The 17,166-nt window shown below is 47.4% G+C and overlaps 1 protein-coding gene across 8 annotated transcripts in view; it reads right to left on the reverse strand.

Annotated features, from left to right (window-relative positions):
* Positions 1-17,166, reverse strand: part of PC (pyruvate carboxylase) — a 264,778-nt gene that overhangs the window by 237,061 nt on the left and 10,551 nt on the right. Inside the window, exon 1 of one of the 8 annotated variants that reach the window (XM_081841733.1) lies at positions 159-178. The exons of the other annotated variants lie outside the window; for them this stretch is intronic. The gene's annotated coding sequence lies outside the window, so the exon portion shown is untranslated. Of the gene's footprint in view, positions 1-158; positions 179-17,166 lie in introns of those variants that run through there. 8 annotated transcript variants of the gene reach the window in all.

Raw genomic sequence — 17,166 nt, forward strand, 5'->3', positions numbered from 1 at the left:
TGTTCTAATGGCTAATAACTACTGGCCAGAAAAGCCCAGTGAGGACTTGGAGACTACCCAGTGGAGAGGGACTTTCCTACCCCACCCCTTGAGAAGTATGAGGACTCAGTAAATATATCTACTGCGGCTTTCTAACATCTCATTTGATTTCCACTTACATTTCAAGGCTCCTCATCTGTGACCTACCACTCAGCTCCACTAGACCTCTCTGTCTGCCACCCTCTCTCTCTATCATCTTCCCCTGACAAAAGTGAGAGAAAAGAGACAACATTCATATTGCAGTGTGCAAACCATCATATTGGATTCCAGTCCAGCTCCATTGGCTTTCCTGAAAGAAAGGGTTCAGAATGGCTCTCTGCTGCCCTCTAGAGACCTGAAAGTTTTCTGTTGCTTCAGAGCTAAATTCAGATTTATTAATTTTTCCTGATGCTTTCTATACTAATTGCAGTCATGGCTTCCCAAACTTCTCTCACGCTGCAAAACAAAGAAACACACAATAATGGGAGACCAGCTACCTCCCCAAGAGAAGATGTACTTTCAAAATGTGCAGCAATAAGAGCCACACACTCTCAGAGGAGCCCAGTTCCACATGCCCCTTACTAGTTTTGTTTATAGGAGAAAGGTTGGTCTGGACAACAAGGTCTGCCTCCTTGTTGGAGTCCATACCTAGATCTTAGGATGGGGGAGGTATTTGGTCCCATCACATTTAATATGAACATGCCTGATTTGCACTTCCTGAAGCAATGCAAGAATCAGAAACGCAGCTATCCTTCAAGATTTGCAGTCCACACACTGCATTCTACAACGGAAAAAAAGCTGTGCGTAAAAATTATAGAAAGGGTGCATAAAGCTGCATATAACTATGAAGATATACAAAGATGTGCTTTAGGGAAAACTGAACATAAATAATTTATTTTAGGAGATGTGTCACGAAATGCTTGTGGGATTTCATATTTCTGGTGCGCAAATGTGGCAAACTCCAGTTAAACTTGGAAGAATGAGAAACCGAGAGAAACCAAAACTGGCAGATTTGTCTACCCTCACCTGGAGCAGTGACTCATGCAGAGATGCAACAGGGAGCTGACCTTCTCCCTCTCCCACCAATGAATTCCAGCATCAGCCTCAGAAAACAGACCCTTTGTGGGCATTCTGAAACTGGCAACCAAGTGTTCAAGGTGTTCCACAAACACCTCTCAGCAATTCTTACAACATCCTGGCCAGGTGAGCTGCTTTTATCAGTATTTTATGAAGAAGGGCTGGCTGGGGGTAGAGGAGGAAAGAGAAGAGGGGTTTTTTTTAAAAAAAAGGTTTTGTCCCAAAGGTGTTTTGTTTCTTTTTAAAAAAATTGTTTAATATAAAATCAAAATTACAAACAAGACCAAAAAAAATTATCAAAGCTACTAAGCATAAAACAGAAGCAGTACTAAGGTTGTACTTTTCAAATAAATAAAGAGCAAATAATATAGAAAGAGAAATGCAGCAAGATGCATCATGAGAGCCACATTTTTTTAATTTGATGGGGCAAGAGAGTTTTGCATATCTGAATTTAACACGAAAGAAAAGAATCTCACTAGACATCATTAGAAATGTTCTGGTCTTCCTCACCCTTAGAAATGCATGATTTGTGAATTACTTTCTCTGCAAAAGAATCCACATATTCTTTTACCCCAGCAAGAGGACTAATCCCAACAGCTGATAACAAATCCCTGTCCATCAGTTGTCTGTTGGGGAAGGAACAAATGCATGGGACGAATTAAACAGGGTGGATCTGCCCTGGCCCACACTCAAGGGTACCAGGCATGTATTGATTGATTGATTGATTGATTGATTGATTGATTGATTGACTGATTGATTGTATTTATGCCCACACCTTTTTCTTCGCCCCTTTCTTCATTTAATCCCCACCACTACCCTGTGAAGTAGGTTAGGCTGAGAGGCAATGAGTGGCCCAAAGACATCCAAGCAAGATTCATGATGGCCCAGTGGGGAATTGAACCCTGATCTCCCAGGTTCTTGGGTGGACACTCTAACCATTACACCACCACTGGCTCACTTTTTTAAGGAAATGGGCAGGATGGAGACATACTGGATCACATGCATATGGAAGTCCACATGCATGCTTGCATCTCCAAATGGTACACTCCGACTCCTTGAAGTGTAACCAGCAGGCACAACCCAATCAGCTCCCCTACTCCACACGCTCACATTTTTCACAATGTACCCCTGAACTAAAATCAACTAAAACCTAGAAGAGTTTTAAGAATGTGACTTAAAGAAAATGAGAGCACAATAGATGTGTGATTCATTCATTCATTCATTCATTTATTCTGCTGTCTGACGGCCCTTCAAGCTTCTTTCTGCCCCCCCCCCCCCCGTGACAGGGGTGGTGAACGCATGACCTTTTTGCGATTCGGTTTTAAAATGCCAACAAGACAAAACCTGATCAGAGAACTGCTAGCTGCCAAGATTCCTGGGCTGTTAAAAAGCAGCTAAAGCAGGATCGGCCCAGGGGAGGCTGAAACGAGATACATCCAAATCTGGGGCACAACGCTGCACTCCATTAAGGCAGCCTTTGCCAACCTTAGGTCCTCCAGATGTTTTGCACTGACACTCCCACCAGCTCCCAGCCAGCCACCATGCCAAGGGCTGGTGGGAGGTGGGTAGCCCTTTCACAAGCAACACTGGCCTACCACACAGGGCAGTCAAAAGGACTGTTGGGATAACGTGAATTGCTTTCAATGCTCATGGGCAGAGAACCCTTTTTCAGCCCAAAGATTGCATTCCCCCTTGCAGGGAATCTCCTAGGGGGCTGCATGTCAGGTGTGGGCAGGGCCAGGTGCAAAAGTGGGTGTGGCCAAATGGGAAATGGGAGGAGCAACAGGTGCAAATTTTCTCTTGTACAGTAGGCAATGTTCCAGCCACACAAAACCAAGAGGCTTCTGCACAAAACAGATACGCTTCTCCATCCTGGCACACGGCTTCAAGTTCACTTTTTGGCAAAGCAAACACACTTGAGGAGATGGGCAGAGAAGAGCTTGAAAGGAGTGCCACCCAGGAAGGGTCCTGAGAGCCAGAGAGAGGGGTGTTTGCCCCCTGCCCCCCACCCCGATCCCAAGTTCCCCACACCCCAGACATAACTGGGCAGCTGCAAATAAGTAGCAGCTTTTAAAGGGTTACATATTTGAGTGATGCTGCCGTCTTATTTTTAGGAATTTTACTGCTTAGACTGTCTTACTGATTTGTTACTTCAAGTACTGCTATTAATCGACTGATTGCCAGCCATCCTGAAATATTTTAAATAGAAAAGGCAGGCTATGATCATTTCAAATCAATTATTAGAGTGGCTAAAGACTCACATTTATTTATTTATTTATTTAAGGTCATTAATCTGCACAAAGCTGCTTTGCTCTCATGAATTCTTACACCGCAGGGGGTCATTTTGGGGCTGGCGTGGGAATTTGGGGGGGGGGATGATGGTTGTGCTTTCAGTAAGTCCAGCTGATCTCTCTCCGCAGGGGAGGAGCAGGGGAGGCAAAAGAACAACCAGAGGAATTTCATTGTGCCTCACAAGTGGTTCAATAAATGTTTCATTAATATTATTATTCCAGACAATTTGTAAGCTGGTTGATTGTGAAATACCACAAATAAGTTTTCAAAAGAATAAAACAATAAAATCAGTTTAAAAGAATTTAAAATCAGAAATAAATAAAAAAAGGATAGATACGCAAGTCAAGAGTCTACATATCTGAACAGGCTTGTCTAAACAAAAATGCTTTTATCAAGAGCTGAAAAGAGTACAGCAAAAAGTGTACTGATGTCAAAAGGCAGGGAGTTCCAAAGTGTGGATGCTGCCACATGGAAAGACAGATTTCTTACAAAATCTGTACAGTACCTTTAACAGTGCCAGTTCCGCATATCTAAGCTGCCGAGTGGGCATATATGAGGTAAGGTGATTTTGCAAGTAAACTGGTCTCAAGTTCTCCAGGGCTTTATATACTAAAGGTAACACCTTAAACTTGGCCCAATAGCAAATGGGCAACCACAGCTGATCTCTGAGCAGAGTGTTAAAAGCTGACAGGGTCTTGCTCCCGTCAGCAAACATGCTGCAGCATTCTGCACTAAATAGAGTTTCCAGATCAAGCACAAGGGAAGCCCCACACAGAGTGTGTTGCAGCAATCCAATCTTGAAGTAACCAATGCATGAACTACTGTGGCCAAACTTTCCCGATCCAGGAATGGGTGCACCTGCTGCACCAGTCGCAGCTGGTAAAAGGTGCTTCTAGCCACTGAGTTGGACCCAGAAGCACCCCCAGACTGAAAACCTGCAAACACCCCAGGGGGAGTTTTGTTTTGCTGGTCCTGTTTAATGTCACTGGAAATGTGGCGGAGAATAATGTTAAGGTCTGTTATGAGAAATATAAGGACTAAGATATAAAATAAATTCTCATAAATGTACCAGGCAAACATATACATAAATATATAAACTACGTCTGAAACAGTACAGGAAAACAGTCCTGAAACCATTTTGACTCTCCCAAACTGACCTCAAATGTTTCTCTGCAAGGAGGAAGGAAATGGGAAAACCTTCCCATAGTCTCTTTGCTCACAAATCCTGTCTCAGGGGCCTATCTGTGTATGACTAGGGTGAGCCTGTGGCCTGGATTCAGGAACTGAGTATTTACCATCACAAAAGAACGGCCAGGATGCCCAGGTAAAAGCAATCAGTGACCATTATAAGGTATCCTGGCAGACAGGTTTTCTGCTGTAGACCACCCCTTCAGTGATGTATATATGATGTATTGGGGGGTGGCCCTGAGCTACAGGGTAGCAATTTCAAAAATCTATATAAGAGCTTGCACACCAATGTTCTGGGTTCCTCCTCCCTCCTGCGTGGGGGCGGGGTGAGCACCCTGTTGCAACAGTTTAATAAAGATAAAGCTTACTAGCTGCTTTGCTTCTCAATATTCTCTGGTTGGCCTCTGTTATTTTCTCCTACCGATAGTGAACCTACATAAGGACTCGATTTGGGCTGTTGGGTACCCCATAAAGGGAAGGGTGCAGTTTTTCTTATAACAGGTCTTTGGTTCTTATCTTTTTGAAAAGAATTTTTTTTAAAAAAATCCATAATGCAGTAAAATTATAACTGCAAAAAATACAAATCGAAGAAGTAGAATTTTGAGTCCTCTCTTAAAAGTAATTCTTAGCCCTTACCACCCACAGAGGACAGTAGCTCCTCCCAGCTCTCACCTGGGAGACTGACATTTCCCTGTCTCTCACCCAGGGCCCTCCATTAACCATCTACCACTCCCACGGGTATACAATCTCTGGACCTGGATAAAGGTCGCAGACATAGGACTCCAAAGAAATAAGAAAAGAAGAGAAACAAAGAAGAGAATCAGAAAAAAAGACAGAAAGGGACAATAAAAAGAAGGAGAGACGGACAGGAAAAAGAAACACTGAAGATCAAGATACAAAAAGAAAACTTTTGATTTTCCTTCTACCAGTAACATAAAAAAAAAGAAAAGGGATCATTCAAAACATTCAGTCCATGCTTTTATCTTTTTGATGGGTGCAAAAAATTGTGTGGGCAAGAAAATGGAAGGACCGGAATCTGCCATCTGTTTCGGAATGGCTCATGAAAAGTGTTGGCAGCGATGAATGCATGTGGAGAGATGGAATTGCTTTGTGGATTATCAACATGAGAAATATAGAAATGGAAGATTAGAAAGGTACTTTTTTAATCTAGATCACAGCTTCCCAAACTTTTTTGGGGCTCCTGCCCTCTTGTTTCCATAAACTCATTCCCAGTGCTCCTGAACCCTATCCTACAAAACTCATTATTCACAATAGTGGTTCGCACAACCCACTAAGGAAGACAATAACACAATAAAATTCAAAGCAGTGGCAATTAATTGCACATTTATTCAAACTCCAATTAAAACTATTTAGTTCAATCTGACAAAATTCATAACCTCGATCCAGTGACACCAAACAGCGCATGAAAAATACTTTTACACATTCTTACTCATGAAAACTTAAGGGTGAAGGAAATTTGTACTGTAACTACTTACCAAACATGCCCAAAACCTTCACCTACCACAAATGTACGGTACTTAATTTGCAAGTAGATCAATAGCCATTACCAATAATTGGCAATCCCATGACTTGTGACACCTCAGAATGATAAATACAAACGAATGTGACCGAAGCAAATAGCTTTGAAAGTGAGGAAGGCGTTTCGCTCCAGGCTGCAGCCTGGTCAATCGTAAATAAGCGATCAATACACTCAACGTGGCTCACCTCCAGCACTCCTCTACCACCCCCTTGCTTGCAGCACCCCCTAAGTAATCCCACAGCCCCCCGGGGACAGTATCACCCACCCTAGGAACCACAAATCTAGATTATGCATTTGACTATGCCTTCCTTTGCTTATCAATGCATTATACTTTTTCTATAAAAAAACCCCCTATATAAATAATATTTTGTGTGGCCAAGGGCAAGCCACGACTCAAAACCCAATTCATGATACGCAATATGGTTATTAAAACAACAACAAACAAATGAATACTGTCAAGGATATGAGAGAAGGGCGGTTGGAGCAGCCATGTGAGGGCCACAGCTCCTTCCCCTGCGCCCATTCCAAAGCCCTGAACAATGGAGGACCCTGAGGCAAGGGACTGCCGATGCAAGATGAGTCTGGCTCAGGCAAACAGCTTAAACAAACAGGACACTGCCAGGGGAGGTGAAAGCTGAAAAGAAAACAGCTGCAGAAATTAAGAGCGGAGGCAGGGAGATGACTGGAAAGCAAAATAAACAAAACGTCAAAAGAAGGTAGAAGATTCAAAAGACTCTAGAGCAGCAAGGAACAAATTCATGGAGGAGAGCTCTATTGATGGCTACTAGCCATGATGGCTGTGCTCTGCCTCCACACTCGAAGGCAGCAATGCTGGAAATCACAGGAGGGGAGAGGGCTCTCGAGTTCGAGTCCTGCTTGTGGGTTTCCCAGAAGAGGCATTTGATTGGCCACAGTGGGCCATTGGCCTAATCCAGCAGGCTCTTCTTACGTTCTTAGGCTTTGCCCCAAAAATGCCCCAGGTGTCAGCTGTGCGTACAGCAGCCAGGCCCTGTGACCAATAGGACTTTGCAGGACTGGGGCCTTCCTAAGTCCGATTGGTAACTCACAGCACCTGGTGGCAAGAGCTGGGAAGGGATTTCCCTTCGGCTCTTTGCCACAGCAACACGCTTCCTGCCTTGGGCGTCTTGCTTCCTGATCCTTGAACCTTGACTTCTTGACTCCTTGCTTCCTGACCCGCGGACCCTTGGCTTCTTGACTCCCGGCTCTCTGACCCCTGGCTTCTGGACCCCCGTTCCTGCTCCTACCCCGCCATCTTGCCCCCGGTCCTGACGTCCCCTGCCGGGACTTCGATCGTCCGTGAACCGGACCGTGACACCAGGGCCCAGTTAATAGGAGCATAAGAAACTGCCTCACACCAAGTCAGGCCACCTTAGTCCATTTACCTCAGTAGTGTCTACTCTACATTGACTGGCGGCAACTCTCCCGGGTTTCAGGCAGGGGACATGCCCAGCTGGACATGGAGATGCCTTCAGGGGTTGAACCTGGGGCCTTCTGCATGCAAAGCAGATGCTCTACCACTGAGCAGAAGCCCCTTGCTTAAAATGGAGGAACCCCAAAATAAGCCAGATGTGTGCTGCATGCACACTTGCTCCTTACCCCTTGTACACCCACAGCTGAAGGCTGCTATCACAACAACTTTGGGAAGAAGGGAATTCTTTATACAGCAGATTAAATTCTGAGCCAAAGAAAACTTTGCGGGGTTTAAGTCTCGTAAGTGGCAATTGATACTTTTGGTGTTGTTAATAAATTAGGAACTAGCTCAATATCGATGCTATTTATAGATTATTCAATAATATTCTAATTGGTTCATTTGGGATATCATACCCATTTCTCTTGCCTCCAAAAGCCTTGGATCGCATCACATCTCCTAAATAAAAGTAAATAGTCCTCATACAGCTTCCCACAACTCCAACAATTATCCTGAGACAGATTATAAAACCATTTTAATTTGTATGGTGTTTCAAATACCACTGAGGCAGAGTTGTGTAAAATGAAGTTCCTACAAGAAAGCTTCTCCATTAATTGCCAGAATGGTTCTGTAAGATTTGAGAAATAACTACAATTCCTTATACAGTCAAATTGCATCTTGCACAGGGGTTACATTCTGGGGGCATATATGCAAAACCACATATAGGCACGCCACCCCCTTGGAGCAGCCCCTGCATAAGCAATCTTATCTACTGGAGCTGGCACACCATACAGATCTTAGTGTAAGCAAGGCAAAGAACTTTTAAGTTTTCCACCTTGCTAACTGGGGCTCTCATGAGACCTTACACGGCCTCTTTCTACGCCAGAAAAATCCTGCACAAAAAAAGAGATTTTAAGCTCTCCGCCTGCCGTGTGTTTAATTTGTGCGATCTCAATCGGCCAGCCGTCAACCGTGTAAATTTGAAATCATGCAAGTTAAATAAGCAAAAGTTGTGAGTTGTCTCTTTGCTGGCTAGAGTAAATTATATATGTTAGAGATAGTAGGCAATTATTCATGGAATACATTTGGGACAGGGGTACTTGAAAGGATACCTGCTCTCAAGAGAGTCAGCCTGCCCAATAAGAACATCCAGGTCACAGCAGGAGCAGCAAAAAAAAAGAAGAAGAAGAAGAAGAAGAAGAAGAAGAATGTGCCTGTGGTTGGCCACATAGGTTGGAGATCCAGACCCTGGAGCACCTTCCATTTGGGACATGCATCTAGCCTAGGGGTTGAGAGCCTGTGGGGCCCTCTAGATGTTCTTGGACTCCCAACGCCCATCTGCCCCAAACAGCATGGCCAATAGTGAGGGATGATGGGAGTTGTAGCCCAGCAACTCTGGAGAGTCCTCTACAAGCTCCCCACCTCCTGCTCCCTTCCCTCTTATCCTTTCCAAAAGGTGTTGAACACCATTTTGTTCCAAAGAGCCTCTACCAATCCAGTCTGCGTCTTCAACAGAAGTGTTTTAAAGGTATATTTAGATGTTTTATTACTTGTTGCTTGCTGCCCTGGGCTCCTTTGGGAGGATGAGCAAGATATAAATTTAATAAAGAACAAAAAATAAAATAACCTCTGTTGATTTGTTCCTCCTGATTTGAAGTTGTTGTTGTTTTTTTGCCTCGCTCTCTGTGTGTGATTTACATTTCAGGTTGTTCTTTTGCTGCTCAACTTATTTATGTTTATTGTTGGTGTTACTGTAGGTTGAATCCAACTAACTTCTACTCAGAATAGAGCCACTTAAATTAACGGCTCTAAGCTGGTAATATACAATAATTTGAGTGAATCTACTCTGAGTAGAAATAACACTGGTGATAACCAAATATTTTATTCTGGTCTCATGACACGTTGCGTAAAGAAAGTGGCTTACATGTGGCAACATACATTACAGATGTGTTTTTGTGTACATCCTTTGTTTTGCATGAAAGCTGTTGTCCCCAGCGGGAGTTGCAAGAACCTTTGGCCGATGCAATAAGAACAGGGGTCAGCAACCTAAGGTCCATGGGCTGGAAGCGGCCTGCGGAGGTCGTTTGACCGGCCCACGAGCTGCCCCTGAACCGAGCCACCCGCTCACATGCTGCACTAAACTGGCGCAGTGAGGCTCAGGGAGTCGTTTCCACTGCACAGGAAATCACGCCTGCGCAGACACAGACACCAAAAATCGCGGGTTCACACGCACACACGCGATCCAGCCCATGGAGGGATCTCTGCGGGACCGATCTGGCCCAGGCAAGATAAACCTTGCCGACCCCTGAATAAGAACATAAAAAGAGCCTGCTGGATTAGGCCCATGGCCATCCAGTTCAGGACCCTGTTCTCACAGTGGCCAACCAGATGACTTTGAAAACCAGCAAGCCAAAGAGCTTACTGTGGTTTCAGCAAATGGTATTCAGAAGCATTTCGTCCTCCAAATACAGAGACAGAGCATAACCATCGTGGGTGGTAGCCATTGATAGCCCTCTCCTCCATGAATTTATCCAATCCAGTTTTAAAGCCTCTCGAGTTGGTGACCAACACTGCCTCCTGTGGAAGTGAGTTCCATAGGTCAACTGTCAAACAGGTTGTCACATTTTGTATAGAGACATCTCATTTTTGGGAGTAACATAAGCAAGTAAACAAAGGATGCTTATGGTCAAATTTTTGGCAGGCAGGGGAAGAGAGGGTGGCATGATATTGTGCCAACCCAACAGAGAGAGAAATGTATGCCCACTTGCACTCTTTACTCTGCATAAATTAATTAAGCAAGCAAGTCACAGCTCCATCCAACCCAGGCCACCTCCCTCCAATCTCTGCCTAAAGCATTTCCAATAAATCTTGCTCCACAAAACCATGAGGACTAGAGTCGTTTGCCCCCACCACCAGCACCTCCTAAAGTTAAAGTCAAGAAACAGCCAAACAAATGAGGCACATACCAGGCTCTGATCTTGTACAGAGACCCTGCAGAAATAACGTACAGCAGCCCAGTTCTAGGTATGAACCCTGGGTTATGTATTAAGCTTTTTCACTGCAGACAGAGAGAGAGAGTCAGTGTCAGAAGCTGATTATTAGTCTGTCTAGAAAGGGTGGCCAGCCTCCTTCCCCCACCCCAAAATCTGGGATTCGTGCCACTTAATAGGCAAGAAGAATTCCAAAACTTTGGTCCTGGGGGAAGCAGACACCAACTATCTGATCCTATTTCCAGCGTCCTCAGCAGATCGAGAGCTTCCTGCAGCGTGGCGATTATTAAAGAGTTCCCTTCAGCGCAAGACGTAATTGCCACCTGTCCCCCAGAGCAGCCGCCAATTCTCTCAGAAACGCTTGAAGCCACGCTAGTTAATAAATCCCCAATTAAAAAGGCTTCCCCGTAAACATTCCAGAATGGAGTTGAAGGCTTTCCGTCCCCTCACAGACAGACACAGCCCACAAGACCTCTCACTTGCAATGCTGGTACTGTTCTGACAGGTGCTGGTATGGCAGGCAGGTTGTGGGAGGACTTCTGGGAAGTAGGGATGAAATCTCTCTCTCTCTCTCTCTCGTAACACTTAAAGCTCAAGGGGAACCAACAAAGCTAAATATTCATGAACTCGCTGCCACAGGAGGCAGGGATGGCCAAAACAACTTGGATGGCTCTAAAAGAAGATTGGACGAATTCATGGAGGAAAAGGCTATCAATAGCTACCAGCCATGATGGCTGTGTTTTGCCTCCGTGGTCAAAGGCAGTAATGCTTCTGCATACCAGATGTTGGAAATCACAGGAGGTGAGAGGGCTCTTGCACTCAGGCCCCGCTTGTTGGCTTTTCGAAAGAGGCATCTGGCTGGCCACTGTGAGAAAATGCTGGACAAGTTGGCATGATCTAGAAGGTTCTTCTTATGTAAAAAGGAAGGTAAAAGGTAAAGATAAAGGACCCCTGACAGTTAAGTCCAGTTGCAAACGCCTCTGGGGTTACGGTGCTCATCTCGCTTTATTGGCCGTGGGAGCCAGCGTACAGCTTCTGGGTCATGTGGCCAGCATGACTAAGCCGCTTCTGGCGAAACCAGAGCAGTGCACGGAAACGCCGTTTACCTTCCCACCGGAGAGGTACCTATTTATCTACTTGCACTTTGACATGCTTTCGAACTGCTAGGTTGGCAGGAGCAGGGACCGAGCAGTGGGAGCTCACCCTGTCACAGGGATTTGAACCACCAACCTTCTGATTGGCAAGCCCTAGGCTCAGTGGTTTAACCACAGCGCTACCCGCATTCCCAAAAAAGGAAGAGTGGGTGTTAAAATTGCCCATCTCCTGTTAGCAGCACCTGCAATGAGCAGGCCCACAGTTCATCTGGTCACAATCCTTCCCACTTTAATGAGGTGTATTGTATTTCTGCTTACATTTCTGTTTCTTAATTGGTGGCTGCACACATAAATTAGCATGTGTAAATGTAATGCAGATCTGTGCCATCCTCTTTCTTTCTTTCTTTCTGTTGCAGGGGGTGGGGGAAGCCACCTTAGTCAGTTTTGTCCCTGTACTAGTTGGCCAACAACTGTGGCCCGAGGCCACATTCACACCATACCTTTAAAGCACTATACCACCACTTTATAAACAGTCACAGCTTCCCCACAAAAATTCTGGGAGCTGTAGTTTGCTCAGGGTGCTGAGAGTTGCTACGAGACTCATACTCCTCCCCCCAGAGCTCCAATTCCCAAAGTGGTTTAGCAATCTATCCCTCTTCCCAGGGAACTATGGGAACTGTAGCTCTGTGAAGGGAATGATGGTGGCATGATATTGTTTTCAGTGTGTGGTATGAACATGGCCTAGTGTTCTTGAGAATGCCATTAAGATGAAGCAGCGTTTCATGGGAAACTGGGCTCAGAGAATAGCAATACTTTGATGGGAAATGAAACACACATGGATAAAAGAGGCATAGGCAAACTCGGCCCTCCAGATATTTTGGGACTACAATTCCCATCACCCCTAGGCTAACAGGACCAGTGGTCAGGGATTATGGGAATTGTAGTCTCAAAACAACTGGAGGGCCGAGTTTGCCTACGCCTGCATAAAATCCATGAATATTTAGAATGTTGGGCTAGGACCTGGGAAAATCACCGCCCAGCCATGAAGCTCACTGGGTGACCTTGGGCCAGTCACTGCCTCTCAGCCTAACCTACCTCAAAGGGTTGTTGCTGTGGGGATTAAATGAGGAGGAAGAGAACCATGTAAGCCATTTTGAGCTTCAAGGAGGGAAAGGTAGGATATAAATGCAATGAATGAACGAATGAATCTGCTGCCTTATAAAAATTTGGGTTCTGGATATTTTTGCCTCAGATCAATCTAAGACAAAAGGAATACATACTTATATTAGAAATGGAAGTTTGGCACTGAAACAATAGGCAAAAGACCAGCAGGGGAGAGAAATCATGCTGGTGAGATCAACAGGAAGACGAGGTTAGCTGCTGCAAATATTTATGTTCCTAACATCACTCAAATACCGTTTCATTTCTATAAAATATATCTATTACACCCATATGAACCAGGTCTTAAAGCTTAAAGAAAAGTGCTAAGGGAGAAACTATTCCAGCTGGGGGACTTATAATGGTGTTATAAATATGTTTGACACATTATCTATATTTTTAGAACCCACCCCAGTTGTGATTATGATTTGTTTTAAACTGTTTTTCAATGCTTTATTTTATATTGCTGTAAACCAGCCTGGGACATTTTGGTGAAGGGTGGGCAATATATCTAATAATAATACAATGGGGAACCTGATAGATCAAACAGGAAGCAAACCCCAACCAAGTCAGTGACTTTTACCATGAAGAGGGAAAACAAGCAACGCAGCTTCTATTCCTGGTTAATGTCTGGGGGTATCTGCACCCTACAGGGAAAAAATGTACCTTTTCTCAATGTTCATCAATCTCATCCAAGAATTAATTGTTTTCTGGCTTAGTAAACAGAACAAGAGACTAAAGAACATTCGACCTATTTGATGCAGAGCATAATCAAATTTTTAACAGTTTAGATACAGTGCTTAAGTATTTTATTGTTAAAGAATAATATGGCTATGTAAAATTCTTCAAGAGTGTTGGAATAAATATGTGCAGGTATTGGGGGTCTTACAGTCCGCAACTTATTCAAAGGGCCTGCAATATTCTATATTCAGTCTGCAATATTCTATATTTCCCCACCAGGTACCCTCCACTTTGCACTAAAACTCCCTTCAGTCCCAGTCAGTGCGGTCTTATGATGCTGGGGATTATGGGACCACAGCTGCGATGGCTGGGGCTGATGGGCGTTAAGAGTCCAAAACATCTGGAAGGCCTCAGGTGGACAAAGGCTATTCTTGAGGTGTGACTTACTTGATTGTTTGGAGACTCAGACTAGTATTGTTCCTAAACCATGGTAAGCACAAACTAGAGCAATGTCCGATATCAACCCCTTTGTGGTTTTCACGAACATGCAGAGTAACCGTGGTTTTCAGCTGCACTCACAGTTGCTGAGAGGCAACTAGGGCAGGCAAATGGCCCACATGTCTCCTGCCACACTCACATTTTGTTCCTAGGTCTTGCAAGATGAGAGACTTTTGTTCTGAGGGCTACAGAACAGCTTTTCCGGGGGTGGGTGGAGATTTTCCAAGCATTACAAGAGCTCCCCTGCTGGCTTATCAAAAGAGGCCTCTTATCTTATTCAAACCTGGACATGGGCAGCCTCCATCTGATATCTGAGGTTCAGCTTTGTAGTTCACAGGGGAACGATGATGGCGGAGCCAGAGGAGCAAGACACGCAGCGGGGCACGAGGGAGGGGCGGAGAGAATACAATGCTCAGGTGCCTGAAAGACTAATTGGCTTTGGAAGCAGCTGAAAACAGCCTTTCTTAGCAAAAGCACATAGTGGCTGAAACAGCACCCAGCAGAGAGGAAGGGGCAGAAAGAAGCACTTTTGGGTCGGCTCAGATCTGTGTCTAGCACTCTGACCTGGCCGATAAATGCACTACCAAGAAGAGGTAGGAGTATCATATCACAGAATTGTGGAGTTGAAAGGGACCACAAGGGTCATCTAGTCCAGTGTTTCCCAACCTTTTTTGGGCAAAGGCACACTTGTTTCATGAAAAAAATCTCGAGGCACACCACCATTAGAAAATGTTTAAAAAATTAACTCTGTGCCTATATTGACTATATATAAAGTAACTCTCTTTAATAGGAATCAAATAAACACAAAGAAAGTATTTTATAATTACTTTATTATGAAATAGTAAGTACCGTATTTTTCGTCCCATAGGACACTCCGTCCCATAGGACGCACCTACTTTTTTGAGGGGGGAAATAAAGGAAAAATTTTTTTCCTTTATTTCCCCCCCAAAAAACCAGGTCGGGGAACAGTGGGATGGCGGTGCTGCGCCTCCCCGCTGTCCCCCGAGCTTGTGGGGCTGGCCCATGTCTGCCTGGCGCGAGGGGCGCTCTGCTTCAGGGCGCCCCGCGCGTCCGGCGGCAGGCTACAGTCCGCAGCATGGGGAACCCTCTGTTTCAGGGCGCCCCATGCGCCCCCCGGGTGCGCAAGGCTTGCCAACACGAGCGCGGAGCACGGGGCTCCTCCGAAGGGCGCCCCGTGCTCCGCGCTGCCAGCTGCCGCCCGCAAGCCTTGCGCTCCTGGGGGGAGATCCCCCGGGTGCGCAAGGCTGGCCGACACCAGCGCGGAGCACGGGGCGTCCTCTGGAGGGCGCCCCGTGCTCCGCGCTGCAGGCTGCCGCCCGCAAGCCTTGCGCTCCCGGGAGGAGATCCCCCGGGTGCGCAAGGCTTGCGGACACCTGCGTGGAGCACGGGGCGTCCTCCGGAGGGCGCCCCGTGCTCCGCGCTGCAGGCTGCCGCCCGCAAGCCTTGCGCTCCCGGGGGGAGATCCCCCGGGTGCGCAAGGCTTGCGGACACCTGCGCGGAGCACGGGGCGTCCTCCGGAGGGCGCCCCGTGCTCCGCGCTGCAGGCTGCCGCCCGCAAGCCTTGCGCTCCCGGGGGGAGATCCCCCGGGTGCGCAAGGCTTGCGGACACCTGCGCGGAGCACGGGGCGTCCTCCGGAGGGCGCCCCGTGCTCCGCGCTGCAGGCTGCCGCCCGCAAGCCTTGCGCTCCCGGGGGGAGATCCCCCGGGTGCGCAAGGCTTGCGGACACCTGCGCGGAGCACGGGGCGTCCTCCGGAGGGCGCCCCGTGCTCCGCGCTGCAGGCTGCCGCCCGCAAGCCTTGCGCTCCCGGGGGGAGATCCCCCGGGTGCGCAAGGCTTGCGGACACCTGCGCGGAGCACGGGGCGTCCTCCGGAGGGCGCCCCGTGCTCCGCGCTGCAGGCTGCCGCCCGCAAGCCTTGCGCTCCCGGGGGGAGATCCCCCGGGTGCGCAAGGCTTGCGGACACCTGCGCGGAGCACGGGGCGTCCTCCGGAGGGCGCCCCGTGCTCCGCGCTGCAGGCTGCCGCCCGCAAGCCTTGCGCTCCCGGGGGGAGATCCCCCGGGTGCGCAAGGCTTGCGGACACCTGCGCGGAGCACGGGGCGTCCTCCGGAGGGCGCCCCGTGCTCCGCGCTGCAGGCTGCCGCCCGCAAGCCTTGCGCTCCCGGGGGGAGATCCCCCGGGTGCGCAAGGCTTGCGGACACCTGCGCGGAGCACGGGGCGTCCTCCGGAGGGCGCCCCGTGCTCCGCGCTGCAGGCTGCCGCCCTCAAGCCTTGCGCTCCCGGGGGGAGATCCCCCGGGTGCGCAAGGCTTGCGGACACCAGCGCGGAGCACGGGGCGTCCTCCGGAGGGCGCCCCGTGCTCCGCGCTGCAGGCTGCTGCCCGCAAGCCTTGCGCTCCCTGCGTGGAACACGGGGCGTCCGACTCGCCTCCCTCCCACGGCACACCAGCCGACGTCCCGCGGCACACTAGTGTGCCGCGGAACACCGGTTGGGAAACACTGATCTAGTCCAACCCCAACATGGGGTTCAAACCCATGACCCTGAGATTAAAGTGCCTTGTGATATACCATTTTTGGATTACAGAACAGGGGTTGGATTACAGAACATTTTTTAGTGCTTCCCTAGGTAAAAAAATATCACTATATGCAGCAAGATACCACAATAGGAAGCAGGCTGGCTTAGAAGCCTGGGAGGATGTGTGGAGTCAAATGCCGCTAAGATCTCAAAAGCCAACAGAGGGGAGGTCCAAATAAGATTTACACTAGCTGGAGGTAGGGCTGAGGTGCCCTTGTCCCTCTTGTGATCAGACAAAGTGGAACGGTTGTTAAGTCGTCTTGGGTTGCCCTGGGCAAGATCAAGCGACTTAACTGATTAAATAAAAAAATAAATGAAACGTGTTACATAAAATAGAAGATATGCAATCTAGCGGATCATTTATTCCAGTAGCTGAGTCACGCTACTCTCAGCTTGGATTAAAACCCTGAAAGATTAAAAACGTCTTGAAGCACTAAGTAGACGTGGCTCAGTTTATAATTATTTAACAGAGGAAGCCACTTTCTGGTTCTGCCTCCCCTGCGTGGCAGCAATGGCTCTCCAGGAGCCTTTTTAGTCTTACCTGGAGATGTCACTGGGGACTGAGCCTGGGACCCTCCAAGGGGGCAAGGCCAACTGCAGCAGATGAA

Source organism: Podarcis erhardii, assembly GCF_964252035.2.
Source record: "Podarcis erhardii genome assembly, chromosome: 15".
Classification (NCBI taxonomy): Eukaryota; Metazoa; Chordata; class Lepidosauria; order Squamata; family Lacertidae; genus Podarcis; species Podarcis erhardii.